The sequence below is a fragment of the Lissotriton helveticus genome, chromosome 1_2, assembly GCF_964261635.1.
Source record: "Lissotriton helveticus chromosome 1_2, aLisHel1.1, whole genome shotgun sequence".
Classification (NCBI taxonomy): Eukaryota; Metazoa; Chordata; class Amphibia; order Caudata; family Salamandridae; genus Lissotriton; species Lissotriton helveticus.
Genome location: NC_136058.1, coordinates 17,286,416 through 17,305,170, shown reverse-complemented (window position 1 = coordinate 17,305,170; position 18,755 = coordinate 17,286,416). Strand labels below are relative to the sequence as shown.

Sequence of the window (18,755 nt, the reverse complement as noted above, 5' to 3'; positions counted from 1 at the left end):
TGCCCATGTGATGGGACTTAATGACCCTCGCCAGGTCCGACACATAGATGTTAAATAAGGTCGGACTCATCGAGCATCCCTGGGGAACACCACATGGCAAGGCAAACGACGGGGAACTGAAGTTACCAAGGGTGACTGATTGAACTCGGTTGTAAAGAAAAGAGGACCGAAGGGCTTTTGCACAGCCTGAGATTCCAGCGTCTGCGACACGGCCGACCATGATCCAGCAGTATCAAGACTTCAGCCCCTCCCCCATCTAATATCCTCCTGATTTCATCCGAAGCCTTGATAAGAGCAGTTTCGGTAACATGTCCCCTTCTAAATCCAAATTGAGATTCATCCAGGCAGTTGTTTTGGTCAATGAAATCTGATAGTTGGCTATTCATAACCTTCTCAATGATCTTGGCTGGTAGTGGAAGACAGGCTGTAGGTCTGTAGCTGGTGGTGAAGTGGTTTGATAACAGTTTTCTTCCAGATGGAAGGATATACGCCTGTCTTGAATATCACATTACAGATCTCAGATAGGTTGGTGCCTATGATGTTAGGAAACAGCTTCAAGGTGGAAGGCGGATAAGGATCGTCGGGAGATCCAGAGTTGATGGAAGTAAGTAGGTAAGATATCTTTTCTTGGGAGACCTGATTAAATTCCTGAAATGAAGGAGCACAGATTTTATCTGTGGGTGTGACTGAGAGTTCACCCGAGGAATTTGTGTGGAATTGACACAAAAAGGAGGAGGATTCTTTGGCGGTATGAGTGGTGAACTTAGAATATATATCACAGACTTTTTCTTGGAAGTAAGTTGCCAGTGAATTACAGAGATCTTGGGATGCAACGATCAAAGGGGGGTGGCGCAGACCTACCCAACCTCCTTCTGCGCAAGGTGCTAAATTGTAGTGCACTTGTAGGCATATGGCATGGGAGAAACAACTGCAGCCCATCTTCAAGAAGATGGCCGACGAACAGGAGCACCTCACGGAGGCTCCCAGGTTTGGGAATACCGATAGGTAGATATCCCTGGTTCTACTCACATGCAATCCCCGGCTCTACTCACAGGAAGAGTGCTGTTTTTCTCACTCATCAGAGCGTCACAGTTGTGTCCGGGAACCGTCTGCCCCTGACTGAGCATCTGCGGAAGGAGCATCTGCGGAGGGATCCCCCGCAAGGTTGGCGGCGCCGGAGGAGGAAGATCCATGGAGACTTGCAATGGCAGGCTCCATGTCCGGTGAGTGTACCGCCTGGGGAGGTGTCCTTGTTCCTGCTTTGCCACCCACGGAGACTCGCGACGGCAGGCTCCATGTCCGGTGAGCGTGACACCTAGGGAGGTGTCATGGTTACTGTTTTGCCACCCAGGGAGAGAACCGTCTAGGGAGCCCTCCTACTTTGCCACCCCTCTTACCTATGGGCTGCAGGCAGGGCTCTCCTGGAGAGCTTTTTTGGGGTCTGGAGACCCACTGACTGCAGGGTTTCTCTGACTCCAACAGTCCTGGCAGGAGGAGCTCTGGCATGTCGGTGGAGGGCGGTCACTGATGGGAGTGGAGAGGGAGGATCTGAGCTGGTTGCAGAGGCTGCCTCCCCGTCCATACAGAGCTTAGAGAGCGACCGTTCAACAGTTTCTGGGCTTCTCCTATACATGGATAGTGCACAGTGCATGGCAGAACTCTCCTTGTCCGTTCTTATTTCCATTTGTATTGTTTTTTCCTTATATTTATCTTTATTCTGCTTTTATTTGTCCGATCATGCCTAGGACAAAAATTTTCAAAACTCTGCTTTACTGTTGGAAAATAATGAAAAGTGAAAGAGGACTGACAATCTAGATTGGAAAGGGCAAGAGGAATGCCTGCCTTGAGTGCTCTGCTGCGTGCGAAGAGGTGGCCATCTTGAAACATCTGTCAATACAAATTCCTGTTCAGAAACTTTGGGGGAAAAAAACCTCAAAGCATTTTTAGTCCACTTTATCAGTCTGGAATTGGAAGGGGAAAGTAACTCTCTTATCACTGGCGAAAGCGCATTCCCACAACTTTGCAGGATCTTGCCTAAAAACAGCAGGCAGAAACTGCTTCACTATCTTATATCCCCCAACCTCTCCAGGGGTGCAGCTAAAATCTTTAAACACAATCTTTTGAGGAAACACCCAGAGACTCTGATTTCTGATCCTTTATCAACATAAAAAAAGATATCATTGTAAATTACCTGGTTTTTTTCATTGGAAAAATAGCAATTTGGCTGGCAACCTTAATAGAATTATTAAACACACAAGAAACCAGAAATATTCAGCAGGGCACCAATCTAAGGATATCCCCCTCACACGACCTAAGAGCAGATCTAAAAAAGACAATCTATAAAAATGGCACAGTACTTATTCAAGTGGGATAACAACGATCTAAAGAAATTCGATAAAAACTTCACCAACTTGAAAGAGCAGGTACCTAGTAACATTCCCTCAAGACTTACTCAGCACCAGGGCACCCAAATCTAACTCACTGCCAAGCAATCTTCCCACCAGAATAGACACAAAGACGTCACAAGAAACCCAGCTAGCTAAGCTCATTTCAATGAGTTTAGAGCCTCAAGACAGCGAACAACTGCACTCAGAGGTCAATCAAACATGTCTCAGCAATAGATGTTAACACTTATACTTGAAGATGGGTATGTCCATATACCTCCAATCGTGATGCCCAGCTGACACTTAACTCAGGGCAGCAACCACCAAAAAGCTAACAGGTCTATGGTCAACCCATCATCTAAACAACATAGCAAACCTGTGCCTCTAACTGCAACAACCATTAACTCTACACCCACTACCCCCTCAGCACCAGTTTCCCAGATAACCTAGAGTATATCTCTAAACTCCACCAATGGCACTATGGCCACCCCCGTATAGAGTTGTTCCTTCGGTCAATCCTGTGAATAGAGTAACAACTATGGGGATGTTTAAAGCTAGCCCGACTTACGAGGGCAGCGATCTCTCTATCACAAAGAGCTCAGGACCCAAGGTTGCCATTCATATATAATCTGCAACTCTAATGGAGCTTGAAGCACTGAGACTCCAAACCGACAACTTATCTCAGAGCATCCAAATCCCTATTCTTGAAATGAAGAGCTTCTTACACTGCACTGAAGAATCTGTATCAAAAATGGAGCTCATTTAGAATTCCGTATGCAATCTACAAAGCCACCCTAACCATACAGCTGTGCCGCTGTCAAAGAGGAATTATCACCAGCGTCAACAACTTAAGTATATATCTATCAGAAGAAACTTTAGCCTTACTACTATCCTACAAATCAACACCTGACGTCCCTAGTCTCTCGGGTTTGGGAGGCAGAAACTAAATTTAAACGGTCAAAATCAACCTGAATAGAAGTTCCATTCTATCAAACAGAAAGTTAAACATCGATAACCGGAAGAGAGTTCCGCTATCCTCCTCCAATCATGACGCAAATCCTGAGAACTCCTTAAAACCGCTCCTAGGTCTTCTGCGTAACTGCTGATCAGCAGTGAAGCATGCCTCTGACATCGCTGATCGCATTTTAAACCAAGAAATTGATGTAGGGCTTGTAATGGAATCTTGGCTCACCGAAACTTCAGCAGCTTACATTGATCTACTTGTTCCCCCAAACAACAGCATCATGATACTAGACAGACAAATAAAAAGGGGAGGAATCGCCTGCATTCACCGGTCCAATCTCGCCATCACACAATTAAACTCTGATATATCTGACACCTGTGAATATCTCACTCTTTCCATAAGACACAACGCAAATTTTCCATGCATTTGATACACCTTTTACTGCCCTCCAGGTAAGAACAATGCCTTCATAGACAACCTATTGGAATTAATCACTGCAAACGCTTCCCCCACTCCAATGATTTATCCCTGGGGGACTTCAATCTGCATTGGAGGGTATTACTGCTAGCCAGGTCAATGTAAGTATGGGCGAAATTTGCGAATTCGCGGTCCGCGAATTTGTGAGAAATTGCAAAAAAAGTAATTGAGTTCGTGAATTTTCCTGCGAACTCGTGGATTTTTGTGCCACTTGCACAAATATGTGACCACGTGCTCCTGTAACTTTGCCAGCTCGCCAAAAGGCACCGAGGTCCCTTGAGTGAGCTGGCCATTATAGTCGGGACGGGCGGTAGGACATTTCATACCGCTAGTGTGTGGTGGATGGGGCCAAACGGTCGGGGCTTCTATGCAAGTTCACATGCATCTTGTTTATAAAGGGTCAGAGACCGAGCAGAGCAGCAGATGAGGAAAAAGCAGCCGCCTGGTCACAGGAGCTACACAGGGATGGCGCTCGGGAAACTCATGGATGCAAAAATACGTTTGGCACAGAACCCCAGAATCCTTCAGATGTCCAAGATAGCTCTGCTGCTTGTGTTGGTACAAAGCCATTCTGATCCTGCTCAGTGGGTTGAGGCGCATGCAGCTGCTGCTGCTGGATAATGTCCTTTCTCCTAAACTGCCCCGTACAGGCATATGCTGGCGCTGGGCAGTAGGGTGCAGTGGCATGCGGGTGTTCCATGCCTGGTACATGCGCATACCGGTGCCAGGGGGGACACGTGTTTATTGGTGCTGTGTAGCAAGTTATGACTTTAAATTTTGACTGCACCAGACGGTGATACCACCTACACAGATCAGGAGCATCCAGGCACCAGACTTCATGGTGCAAGAGCATAATGGTGCTGTGTGGTACGGGTATATATGTACTGGGGGCAGGGAGACACTTAGCACAATGTGTGCTCACACCCAGAGGGCTCCCAGGCAATTAAGCACAAGTGATTTTCACACTGAGAGGGCGCCGGGGCAGTTCAGCAGGACGGGGGCTCACACCCACTGGGCCCCGGGGCAGTTCAGTAGCGCGTGGGCTCACAACCCCTGGGCAGTTCAGTAGCGCAGGGGCTCACACCCACACAGCTCCCGGGCAGTTTAGCAGCTCCACCCTCTGGTTCATCACTTCCACCCTCTGGTTCATTACTGCCACCCTCTGGTTCACCACTGCCACCCTCTGGTTCATCACTGCCACCCTCTCGTTCACCACTGCCACCCTCTCGTTCACCACTGTGACCCTCTGGTTCATCACTGTCACCCTCTGGTAGATCACTGCCACCCTCTAGTTCATCACAGCACCCTTTGGTTCACCACTGCCACCATCTGGTTCATCACTGTCACCCTCTGGTTCATCACTGCCACCCTCTGGTTCATCACAGCACCCTCTGGTTCACCACTGCCACCCGCTGGTTCATCACAGCACCCTCTGGTTCACCACTGCCACCTGCTGGTTCATCACTGCCACCCTCTGGTTAACCACTGCCACCCTCTGGTTCATCACTGCCACCCTCTGGTTCACCACTGCCACCCTCTGGTTCATCACTGTCACCTACTAGTTCATCACTGCCACTCTCTGGTTCACCACTGCCACCCTCTGGTTCATCACTGTCACCCTCTGGTTCATCACTGCCACCCTCCGGTTCATCACAGCACCCTCTAGTTCACCACTGCCACCCTCTGGTTCATCACTGCCACCCTCTGGATTACCACTGCCACCCTCTGGTTCATCACTGTCACCCTCTGGTTCATCACTGCCACCCTCTGGTTCATCACTGCCACCCTCTGGTTCATCACAGCACACTCTGGTTCACCACTGCCACCCTCTGGTTCACCATTGCCACCCTCTGGTTCATCACAGCACCCTCTGGTTCACAACTGCACCTTCTGGTTCATCACTGCCACCCTCTGGTTCATCACTGCCACCCTCTGGTTCATCACTGCCACCCTCTGGTTCATTACTGCCACCCTCTGGTTTGCCACTGCCACCCTCTGGTTCATCACAGCACCATCTGGTTCACCACTGCCACCCTCTGGTTCATCACTGCCACCCTCTAGTTCATCACTGCCACCCTCTGGTTCACCACTGCCACCCTCTGGATCATCAATGTCACCCTCTGGTTCATCAATGCCACCCTATGGTTCACCACTGCCACCCTCTGGTTCATCACTGCCACCCTCTGGTTCATCACAGCACCCTCTGGTTCACCCCTGCCACCCTCTGGTTCATCACTGCCACCCTCTGGCTCATCACTGCCACCGTCTGGGTTATCACTGCCACCCTCTGGTTCACCACTGACACCCTCTGGTTCACCACTGCCACCCTCTGGTTCATCACAGCAACCTCTGGTTCACCACTGCCACCCTCTGGTTCACCACTGCCACCCTCTGGTTAACCCCTGCCACCATCTGGTTCATCACAGCACCCTCTGGTTCACCACTGTCACCCTCTTGTTCACCACTGTCACCTTCCGGTTCATCACTGCCACCCTCTGGTTCACCATTGCCACCCTCTGGTTCATCACTGCCACCCTCCGGTTCACCACTGCCACCCTCTGGTTCATCACTATCACCCTCTAGTTCATCACTGCCACTCTCTGGTTCACCACTGCCACCCTCTGGTTCATCACTGTCACCCTCTGGTTCATCACTGCCACCCTCTGGTTCATCACAGCACCCTCTGGTTCACCACTGTCACCCTCTGGTTCACCACTGTCACCTTCCGGTTCACCACTGTCACCTTCCGGTTCACCACTGCCACCCTTTGGTTCATCACTGTCACTCTCTGGTTCATCACTGCCACCCTCTGGTTCATCACAGCACCCTCTGGTTCACCACTGCCACCCTCTGGTTCACCACTGCCACCCTCTGGTTCACCACTGCCACCCTCTGGTTCATCACTGCCACCCTCTGGATTACCACTGCCACCCTCTGGTTCATCACTGTCACCCTCTGGTTCATCACTGCCACCCTCTGGTTCATCACTGCCACCCTCTGGTTCATCACAGCACACTCTGGTTCACCACTGCCACCCTCTGGTTCACTATTGCCACCCCCTGGTTCATCACAGCACCCTCTGGTTCACAACTGCACCTTCTGGTTCATCACTGCCACTCTCTGGTTCACCACTGCCACCCTCTGGTTCATCACTGTCACCCTCCGATTCATCACTGCCACCCTCTGGTTTATCACAGCACCCTCTGGTTCACCACTGCCACCCTCTGGTTCATCACTGTCACCCTCTGGTTCATCACTGCCACCCTCTGGTTCATTACTGCCACCCTCTGGTTCATCACTGCCACCCTCTGGTTCATCACTGCCACCCTCTAGTTCATCACTGCCACCCTCTGGTTCACCACTGCCACCCTCTGGATCATCACTGTCACCCTCTGGTTCATCACTGCCACCCTATGGTTCACCACTGCCACCCTCTGGTTCATCACTGCCAACCTCTGGTTCATCACAGCACCCTCTGGTTCACCCCTGCCACCCTCTGGTTGATCACTGCCACCCTCTGGTTCATCACTGCCACCCTCTGGTTCACCACTTCCACCCTCTGGTTCACCACTGCCACCCTCTGGTTCATCACAGCACCCTCTGGTTCACCACTGCCACCCTCTGCTTCACCACTGCCACCCTCTGGTTCACCCCTGCCACCATATGGCTCATCACAGCACCCTCTGGTTCACCACTGTCACCCTCTGGTTCACCACTGTCACCCTCTGGTTCATCACTGCCACCCTCTGGTTCACCTCTGCCACCCTCTGGTTCATCACTGCCAATCTCTGGTTCACCACTGCCACCCTTTGGTTCATCACTGTCACTCTCTTGTTCATCACTGCCACCCTCTGGTTTATCACAGCACCCTCTGGTTCACCACTGCCACCCTCTGGTTCACCACTGCCACCCTCTGGTTCACCACTGCCACCCTCTGGATTACCACTGCCACCCTCTGGTTCATTACGGTCACCCTCTGGTTCATCACTGCCACCCTCGGGTTCATCACAGCACCCTCTGGTTCACCACTGCCACCCTCTGGTTCACCATTGCCACCCTCTGGTTCATCACAGCACCCTCTGGTTCACAACTGCACCTTCTGGTTCATCACAGCACCCTCTGGTTCACCACTGTAGATTATGGGGAGAAAGCACACCTGCCCAGCCTCAACCGGAGGCTGGTTAATGTCTTACTGAATTTCAGCTTCAAGTCCGGCACCTGCTTCCTTATCTGTAAGTGCTTCGTGTTGTGGTTTAATTTTTGTGACAGCCTGGAGCATTGTGCCATACTTGTTACTATTCTCTGACCCTGCTTCGAGGGTCAGAGCAGGGTCAGAAAATAGTTGTAAGTAGGCAACAACTCTGGAGGCGCCGCTCAGAAAGTACTTACAGGGTTACAGCAAGTGCCCAAGTTGAAGTTAATTTCTTTGTAACCATTTTGTAAATGGTTACAAAGAAATTGGCTTCAACTTGGGCACCTGCTGTAACCCTGTAAGTGCTTCATGTACTTCAGTTTTTGAAAATCCGCCCCGAACGCGATTTCGCGGATTTTTCTGCAATTTCGCGAGATTCACGGACCGCGAAATTGCAGAAAATCCGCAAATTTCGTGAACGGAACGGATTTTACGCCCATGCTTAGGTCAATGTCTTTAAAGAGTTCCTAGCTAAACAAAATCTCACCCAAGCTTGCACTTTCCCAACTCACTGCAAAGGATCTACTCTAGACTGGATCATCTTAGAGGGAAAAGGCAGTCAATATAATCTGGATCTCTCCATGAGAGATTGGTCAGACCACCGTTCTATCACCTTCTAAGTTCCAGGAGTTGTAAAGGAAAGAACTACATAATTTGTCAAACCAAAAAGATGGATTAGAGATACAAAAGACCTAGACTATGAGAAACTGGCTGCGCGTTGCGAGAAGGATCTTCCCCCACCCTCTTACATTACAAATGTCAGTGTACTTACGGACCACTACAACGCAACGATGTCAGACATAATTGATTCAGTTGCTCCTCAAATAACTGAGAAGAATCACGGATAGAACTAAAAATCCTTGGTTTAGTAGTGCCATGAACGAGGAACGAAGAGATCTGAGACTAACTGAACGGAAATGGAGACAACACCCATCTCCCCCCAACTAAGACTACTAAGAAAGACCAGAAAATCATACAACAATAGCATTCTCAAATTTCTTTAGATTGGAACTGGAGAAGGCTTATAATACACAACGTAAACTCTCTGAGATGGTAAAGCTGCAGTAGAATAAATTGGCCAAATCCTCTAAAGAAGCGACAAAACCCCTTTTAAACTGTGAGGAATTCTCGTCCTTATTCACAGAGCAGTCCCTGTCGGCTTCACAAAACGATGAACCTTCACACTCCCTCCAAAAAGTGCCCAAAAAGGAAGCTCAAGGGTCTTATTTCAAGTTATAGAATGACATCTCCAAAATCCTCTTGTCTCCAAAGTCAAATAACCACTTCAACGATCCTCTCCCTTTGAAATTTTCAAAGACAACCAGCCAATTTGTTCTCCTAACCTAGATCACAATAATCAACGCCTCTATGTCTCAAGGCTCCATACCAGACTGCCTAAATACTGGGCAAGTCATCCCCATCCTAAAAAAACGACGTTGAACGCTGCTAACCCAAATAATTTCAGGCCAGTATCCAATATTCCTTTACTAGCGAAAGTGCAAGAAAAATGTGTGCCTCAACAACTGTGCCAACATATCTCTAAATGTAATCTTCTGGATGGCTGCCAATCATTTTTCAGACCAGACCATAGTACAAAAACTACAATACTTCATATAGTGGATGAAGCTTTGCAAGCTCTAGACCGAGACAAAGCTTGTCTTTTAATTCTTCTGGACCTTTCATCTGCGTTCAGCACTGTAAACCATGATAAACTGCTAGATCGACTCGGAAGCAGGATGGGACTGTCAGGTACTGTTCTTGAATGGTTTAAATCATACTTGGAGAATAGATCACAAAGATTTTTAGTTAATCAAAAGCTATCATTGCCATCCCCTATTTCTTTTTCATATGTATACTGACGACACACAGATTTACATTAAAGTCTTGTCACTGGAGAAGATCAAGTCAATGAATGAAGAACTAAAGATGACCATTCAATGGCTAACAAGTAATCAGATTAAACTACACTAGCAAAAAACTCAGGGGCATATTACCAAGGGTAAGTATCGCCGCTTTTTCGGCAAATTGTGCCGAGAAAGCGGCGATACTGCTAGAGCCCTATTAACAAGGGCATTTTAATGCCTGGCGCAAGCCCACTTTGCATGTCGGCGATAAACATCGCTAATGACATGCAAAGTCGGCGTTCCCACGTCCAACCAAATGTAAAATGTGGTTGGAGGTGGGAACACCCTATTACCTAGGCAGGCATTTGGAGAGGGAGACCTGCGATAAACTCGTTTATCGCAGGTCTCCCATTGCCTGCGCTGACCAGGTGGTAGGGCATTAATAACACGGGGGAATGGATCATAAAGCTGAATCCACCCCCCCATATTATCAAGGAACACATTAGCGCGTGAAAACAATGTTTGTTTTCATGCGCTAATGTGCCATATCGCCCACTATTGCCGGATTTCAATTCGCCTACGTGATGCGCATTGATAATTGCGCGATACAAAGGCGATGAAATCCAGCGATAGCCGGCGATATGGGGATGTGCGTTGTGCATCTACTAACGCACTTCTTGGTAATATGCCCCTGAATTCTTTTTAATTACCCCCCAAAATCTCTTCTGAAATAAAGGAATGGACCACACTGATCACCGCGCTTAACTGCACCCTGATCTTAGTGAACTCATCCAAATCACTAGGAATCACGTAGGACAAGAACCTGAACATGCAAAGCCACATCAACTTGTTGGCTAAAAACTCCTGGTACCACCTGAGTTGTCTTTAAGAAAAATGGGATGAATTTAAAAAAAATACATTAAATGTTTTAGTTTCATTTTTTAAGGGCAGGCAGTGGTCCTAGAACCACTGCCTGCCCTTAAAAAATATTTTTGCATGCATTTGCAAAGGGGAAGGGGCCCCCTGGGGACCCCTTCCCATTTGTGAATGCAATACTACCAACTTGAAGTAGGTGGTAATTACGAATATTTTGCAACGTCACTTGGGGTTGCAAAACATTAGTACATGGTTTTGAGACTATTTAGCGAGTCGCTAATAAATTGTGACTTGCTAAATAGGCTTTGTACATGGCCCATCATGTTTTTGCGTGCACAAACTGGTTCGCCAACCTGTTTGCGCATGCAAAAACGGGTCACACATCTGTCTCCGAAACCATTCCTAGAAACGTCAGACCTCAAAATGGTGGTTCAGGCATTGGTCATTGCGAGGATTGAATACGGATGTTCAACTTTATCTGGCCTGCCCAAGATCTCAACAGCTCTGCTAAAAGCCTGTCTCAACACAGCCACAAAACTCATAACTGGATCTAGAAATTTTATCACATCTCTCTGCACTTAAAAACTCTGAACTGGCTACCATACAAAGCCAGAGTACAACTCAAACTGGCCTGTATCACACATCAGGTGCTACACTCAAAAACACCGGCATACCTTGCCCAGAAAGTGATGATGTCCAGAGGAGGCAGTTACTCCTGAGGCACAAAAGATCTGGTGTTGAAACCTCCGCGCTTCCAGAAGAAGAAAACATACAACAGAGCTTTCTCAGGCGCCGCACCCAGAATCTGGAACTAGCTCCCGCCAAACATTAGAAGAATACCATTCCATTCAAAATTCAAGAAGGAGGCTAAGATCTTACTAATGGGGAAATTCCTATCATAACTCTTTACAAAGAATCAAACAATTCGTCTGTCAACCGAATCACCTTTCTGTTCACCACAGATTTATAATCAGAGTGCCTCCTCAATGACTCCCTGAACCGAGTTGCATTGGGATCTACACAGTCTTTTTCCTGGGTCACCTATCTCATTAAGCTACTGAGACAAGCACTCAGTTAAACTTTGAACTCTGAGTCTTTTGATGGTAAATGATAATTTGTAATTTGATATATTCGGTCAATTTCAGAGAAATTATTGTAAGTACTGAGAAATTTTACTGTCCACTGTTTTATACTGTTTTATATTATCTTCATGAGTAAGTTTATGTTGCTTGCTATTGGTCGCATTCAGGACCGCTATTTTCCAGTTAAGTGCTCCGACACCCTAAAGGGTCACGTTTGCGCTATATGAAACACTAAATAAATGAATAACCCCTCTTCTCCTGCAGATAACGTATTGTGGAATTTAGGGTCTCAGGGGCAGCAACATCACCGGTTTTGATAGACTGATCAATATGCAAGAGTAGAAGAAATTGGAGCTGGGAGATGAGGCCCCACCCCAGCAAAATATACAAGCACAGAAAGGTTAATGCCGAAGGGCAAGCCTCCACCCTCTCTAATGTGCAAATGCACAAGAAATCAATGCATACAAGAAGCAGGATGTTGGGATGTCCCCCACAAGCAGATATAGTTACAGTACCTGAGTAGTATCAAACAGTCTTGTCAGGAAGTCCAAACAATGCCCAGGTGCAAACCCAAGGGATGTGATCCTGCCCTGGCTCTTTATGGAGCTGCCAGTTGCAGGATGGGCCATCCCTTGGCCTGGGCTCTGCTTGGGCACATCCCACACTGCATGAGTAATCAAGGTGCTAAATAGTGCAGCAGCTGAGGGAAACTGCTGGCAGTCCTTCCTACTCATGCAGATCTTTTTGTGGGACAACTAACTCTAGCAACATCCCGTGCCGTGGGAGTAATTAAGGCGCTAAATAGCATGGCAGTGTGGGGAGACAGCAGGCGGCCCCTCCTCCTCATACAGAAAGTCTTGTGCGACTTTGAGTTCCCATGGAACCACAAACTTCACGGTAAGGGATATAGAACACATGTTAAATTTTCTGTTTCATGTATTATTTATTATTATTACAACCTGTAGAGCACACGGCTACCTCCAGTGTCCCGAGACTAACAGCGCGTGCAGGGTGGTAGTAACTGGTGCTGATAGCTCTAAGGTAGGCCAAAAAGCCAGGTTTTCAGGGTCTTCCCAAAAAAAGATTCTGATTTAGCCTTTTGTAGGTGCTCAGGCATGGAGTTCCAAAAAGAGGCGGTTTTAAGAGCGAACGATCGGCCACCAAGCCTGGCTTTTGTGAAGCAGTGGATGACTTAGAGTTCCTGGTGATTCGACCTCCGAGTCCTAGTCTGGTTGTATTTAGGAAGTCTGCGCTTCCAGTATTGGGGGCCAGTATCTCTGGTAGCCCCGTAGGCAAGTGTCAAAGCCTTGAACTCTATCCTCCTTTTAACAGGCAGCCAATGTAGGCTCTGCAGATGGGGGGAAACGTGGTGATGGAGTGGCGCATTTCTGATGAGCCTGGCGGCTGCATTCTGAATGACCTGTAATTTCCTGATCAAATAGGCTAGGAGACCCAAATACAGACTGTTGCCATAGTCTAGTTGTGAGGTGATCAATGCGTGGACCAATGTTTTCTGCAGTCCATTAGTAGGAGATGAAGGAATCTCCGCAGGGTTTTCAGTTTCCAGAAGCATGACAATGAGACTTGGCATATCTGGGCTTTCCACGAGAGGGTAGAATCAAATTTAAACCCCAGATTTCTAGCAGATGGGACTGGGAGGGGAGGGGAGCTGAGTTCCGATGGCCACCAGAGATCAGCTCGTGGAGGGGACAGCAGATTAAAAAACAGAACTTCAGTTTTATCTGTATTTAGCTTCAAACAGTCATCAGTCATCCAGGATGAGATGTTAATTAGACACTGTTTGAAGTTGGTGAAAGCTGCCTCAGAGTGATCCCTAAAAGAGAACACAAGCTGGGTATCGTCAGCACATGAGACAACCTTTACACCATATTGCTCCACAAGTGAGGCAAGGGGAGCGAGGTAAACATTAAAAAGGGTCTGGCTGAGGGCCGAGCCCTGAGGAACTCTGCAGACTGGAGGGCGAGCGGAAGAGACATGGGAACGAAGAGGAATTTTCTGGGAACGGCCCTCAAGAAAGTACCGGAACCAGGCTAAGGTGGTACCCAACACTTCCATCCGCTCAAGCCTCTCTAGGAGGATCCGGTGTGAAACTGTGTCAAAAGCTGGGGACAAGTCCAACAGCACCAACATTGCACAGCTTCTCGGATCCAGAGTTCCATGTATTGTTTCCACCACCTCAAGCAGAGCTGTCTCTGTGATGTAGCCAAACCTAAATCCCGACTGTGAGTCATGGAGTACTTCTCAAGAATCTTAGCCAGTGCAGGCAGGAGGGAGTTGGGACTAACATTTTTACGTTCTGCCGGGTCTGCATCTTCTTTCTTGAGGATTGGCTGAACCAGTGCTGTTTTCCAAATGGATGGATAAATGCCTGAATTCAGAGATGCATTCCAAATCTCAATTAGTATAGGATTGAGTAGCGGGCCAGTAGTTTAAAAAATGTGGCCCGACAAGGGTCAATAGGAGATCCAGATTTGACTTTATTCAGTTCTGTTAGGGATGCTTCAGAGCCAAACGGGTAGAATTCTGACCAGGTGCCTGGATGGTGGCGGCTTGGTGGAGGCAAGGCTGAAGACCCTGTCAGAGTGAATGCAGAGTATATTGCCTGAACTTTCTCATGGAAGAATCTAGATAGAACTTCACACATGGTGGCTGATGGCGCTATGGTGCTTTTCAAGGCCCCTGGTTCGATGAAGCCCTAAACAGTCTTACATACCTCTTTAACAGAGTTGTCTGAGGATTTAATTTGGTCAGCAATGAAGACCCTGATAGTGTTGCAATTTAGCTGATGTAATTTTTTAGTGCTGCTCTGTAAGCACTCTTAGTTTCTACATCGTACTTTTTTCTGCCACCCCGCTCCAGCTTCTTTTTTTGTGTCCTCATTTGCCTTTACCCTCTTTAAGGAAGCACCGACCACCTTACGTGTCTTAAATAGAGAAACCCAAGAATATAAGTTGTTCCTCATACTGGGACAGGAGTGACAGATTGGCGGAGGAAGCATCCAAAAAGAAAGGAAGATGGGAAGACGGGGGGCTAACGAGATTACTCCATCAAGGTATCTTACAACCTGTTGGACCATAACAGTGGCCTGGGGAACCAATTGCAAAGGTCCATGGAGTGAAGAAGGCAAAATCATAGGAACCGGAAAAAAAAATGAACCTGGGAATCCTATCTCCACTGTACCAATAAGTCCTAAAATGCTATTTTGTTTGCTGCCAGATCTGGCCAAGTCTACCTTAAATAGTTCATATAGGGACGTCAGCCAGCCTGAGTATGTTGGTGCAGCAGTGTCTGCCCAAAACTTGCAGATTTGTCTTGTTGCCAAAAGGATTGCGTAAAAAAGAAAGGATCTTGCATGACCGAAAATATTTTCATCAATGCCAAAAATAATGAATGGGAGGGTAATATTCAGTGAAGTGTTAAGAATAGAGTCCAGCGACGCCTTCACTTCCTCCCAAAATAGACAAATGGGCAGACAGTCTTCAAACATATGCACGTCAGATGCTTCTGGCAGATTACATTTGTTACATGTTTTCCCTGGCTGGAATTTTGATAGTTTTAAGGGAGAGAGATAAGCGCGGTGTGCCGTGAAGAGGTGATTGCTCCTCAGCCATGCTGGTTTAACTATTTTATGCAAAAGGGTGAATGAATCCATCCACAACTGATCGCATTGAAAGCTCAACTCACCACCCCACAACTCGTCGGGGAGATTGAAGTCCCCATCTATCTCCCCCAAAATATTCGAATACCAAAATGCAACCTCTTTACCGCCCCCTGGCCTAACCACCAGCTGGTTTTCCAAGTTACTGACTTTCCCCAGGGGGACACCTTTTCTACAGAGAGCCCTAGCCCAACTTTCAAGCTGCATATGTTTAAACCTTGATAGGCCAGGACCTACCCTATCCCGTAACTCTTCCCAAGACAACATTAAACCCCCTGCCAGCAAGTCTCCCCACCTCACAATCCCGGCGTCCTTCACGGGAATCGCCAGACTGTCCTGACGACAAGATGGTATACCTGGAGAGTCGTCCCACAAAGGTGCAAAATTTGAAAAGTAGCAAAGCCCTATTTTCTTTCTGATTAATGACCAGACTCTAGCCAAGGATTGAAGAATTTTATATTTTACTTTTTTTTTTAATTTGGGTACCTTCAGTTGGTAGATCGGCACCTTCTAGCATGGCCTGAAACATTCTTCCTCTCGATGTACTAGAGGGTGTTTTCAAAAGCATTCTGGAATGCGAGAACTGAAAGGCCCATGCATAATATTGCAGGTCAGTTAGTGCCAGGCCTCCCTTTACCCTCCTCCGCCTTAACTTCTTCCAAGCCAATCTGGTGGATCTATATTTCCAATAAAAGGAATTTATCTCCCGTTGACATTTATTTAGTTGTTTAGTATCAAAGGCCATGGGGATGGTATTAAAAAGGAATGTATATTTCGGAAGAATAGACATCTTCACTAAGTTTATCCTCCCCTAGGTGGATAATGGGAGGTAGGCTCAACATTTTAACTTTTCCTGACATTCTTTAGAGACCCGATCTAAATTGTGTTGTGCGATTTTGCTAACCTCTTGAATAATTCTAATTCCGAGATATTGCATGGAGGAGGCCACATCAAGTTGTGTAATAATGATGTTCCAGGCCATTATTTCAGTTCTATTTGCGTTTGTCACGAACCGCGCTTGCATCGCGCCGGTTGTCACGCTAGCTGCGTGAGACTTAGCCGAGAAACATGGGAAAGACTACATTTCCCATGTTCCTCGGGTTCAGTACGTAGGGCGTAGTGGCGTGTCACGTGATGACGCACACGGAAATCACAAAAGACGGCAAACCAGCCGACTACGCTGCCGATAATTAGGTGTGTAGGACGCGGTTACGAAGTCTCCTGAGTCGGACCACCGGAATTCGCCCAACGCTTCCTAGAGGATTAGTTTGCTGTATCTGCTGAGCGGGGAAGCTCGGACCCTCTTTGCTTCCGGACACCAGGGAATTCAGGTAGCGGGGCGGCTTAACTCTCCTCTGTTGGCTGAGACGCTAATTTCCGGCGTACTCGTGCAGAGGAGGAGTGCGCACATAGAGGCGCTTGGGTAGTGCGACCTCTCTGTTGGCTGAGACCGGCTGGTCTCTTGCAGGGCGGTATATACCCGCGAAAGCTGCCCCCTCGTTTACTACAGCTTCTTCTTGACTGTTATCGTTTAGTTACAAGTAGTTCTAAGAATTCATTAGGCTTACGTACTTGCTTTTGGATTGGTTACTGCTGGGGAACAAAACATTCGTTTTCACATGTGTTCAAAACTAACTGTGCTTAAGCATCCAGGTATAATGGTTCTGTCATAAGAGAGTGACTAAACTGTCTGAGATTGGCAGCAACCGCCATAGACTGAAACAGACACTGTTATCCGTAGAAATATAGACTTGGGAGTACAGAGAAGTAAGAGGCCCGAGATACATCAAACTTTGCCTTCTCTCTTCTACTTCGTTCTACGCAGTGTTCCTTTTTCTTTACCAGGTATGAGATTAGTCCAGAGAGGCGAAGGGTGGGAACGGTCAGAATAGGAGAGTGCAGGTTCTGATCTTTGTTGTTGTTTTCGTCGCCCTTGCAGGTCTCCATCCCCCGCAGTCCCTTCCCTTCTTTTTTCCCCCGCTCAATCGCGCTCAAAAGTCTGTGCTTATTGCAAACCGGACTTGGGTCGATTCAGAGGTGGGCCCCCATAGAGCATCACACAACCCTGAGGATCCGGATTCAGACGGCCTTGACAGAGTTTATCTCATACCCCGAGACACTGCCTAACTCCTCCGCCCTCTCAATAACTGTAGGAAACGCTAGGTCAGGGTGAGATGTAAAAATAAGAATGTCATCTGCGTAGAGGGCTACCAGCCTTTCCCACCCTCCGAATTTGAAAGAAGGAATATTAGACTCCTCACTAAGAACCTGAGCAAATGGCTCGATGTAAAGGTTGAAGAGGAGGGGGAAAGCGGGCAGCCCTGCCTTGTGCCCATTGTGATTTTAAAGGCCTCCGTCAGAACATTATTAACAAGCAGTCTAGCTGCTGGGGCCTTATACATGAGAGCTATAACTCGGCAGAAGCTGTCTCCTAGATTAAATGTTTTCATAACCGCAGCCAGATAGGGCCAGTTCACCCTATCAAAGGCCTTGGTTGCGTCTAAAGTGAGGGTGGCCAAAGGAGAGGTAGAGGCGATATCTATGGCCCGACTAAATCATGCGTAAGGTCAGCTAATTGACGCCCTTTTATATTTGGTCTTGATGTATAATTGAATCTATTACACCCCCCAACCTGTTAGACGTAATGGCGGCAAATATTTTATAGTCAGTGTTGAGGAGTTAAATCGGGCGATAATACCCGCACTCAGTCGGATCTTTCCCTGGTTTAGGAATCAAGTCTATCGTCGCATCACTCCATGAATTTGGAGGATCCTCCGCCTTCAAGAGAATACTATTAAAGAGAGTCACCAGAGTTGGAATAACAGCTTCGCTAAGAACGCGATAAAGTTCTCCTGGTAGACTGTCGGGGCCAGCCGCCTTCCCTCGCTTAACTTGACCGATGGCCTTACTCACTTCTTCTTCCGAAATCTCCAGCTTCTTATAGAGGCTTTTCTCCAAGCAGAGTTCAGTTGTGAACCTAGGGGTGGAAGGTTTATTTCTAGCCAATCTCGTGGTTTTATTAGGGGCTATTCTGTCAAGGGCTGCGGTAACCCAACGGTTGAAGGTGCAGGCATCACAACTGAGTTCCCCTGTGAGCAGCATGGGAGTATTTAATAGTGCTGGACCCATAGACTCAGGAAAGACTTTCCTCCAGTTTCTTCTATCTTCATATTTCAATCTTCCGGGATCATTGCAACTGGAACGAATGAGAATAAACAGTATTAGGCTGTGATCTGACCATGTAAGAGGAATAGGGT

General features: G+C 47.5%; 1 long non-coding RNA gene across 14 annotated transcripts in view; it reads right to left on the bottom strand.

Annotated features, from left to right (window-relative positions):
* The window catches only part of LOC144807741 (uncharacterized), a 651,207-nt gene that overhangs the window by 234,230 nt on the left and 398,222 nt on the right, over positions 1 to 18,755 (bottom strand). The gene's annotated exons all lie outside the window — the stretch shown is intronic.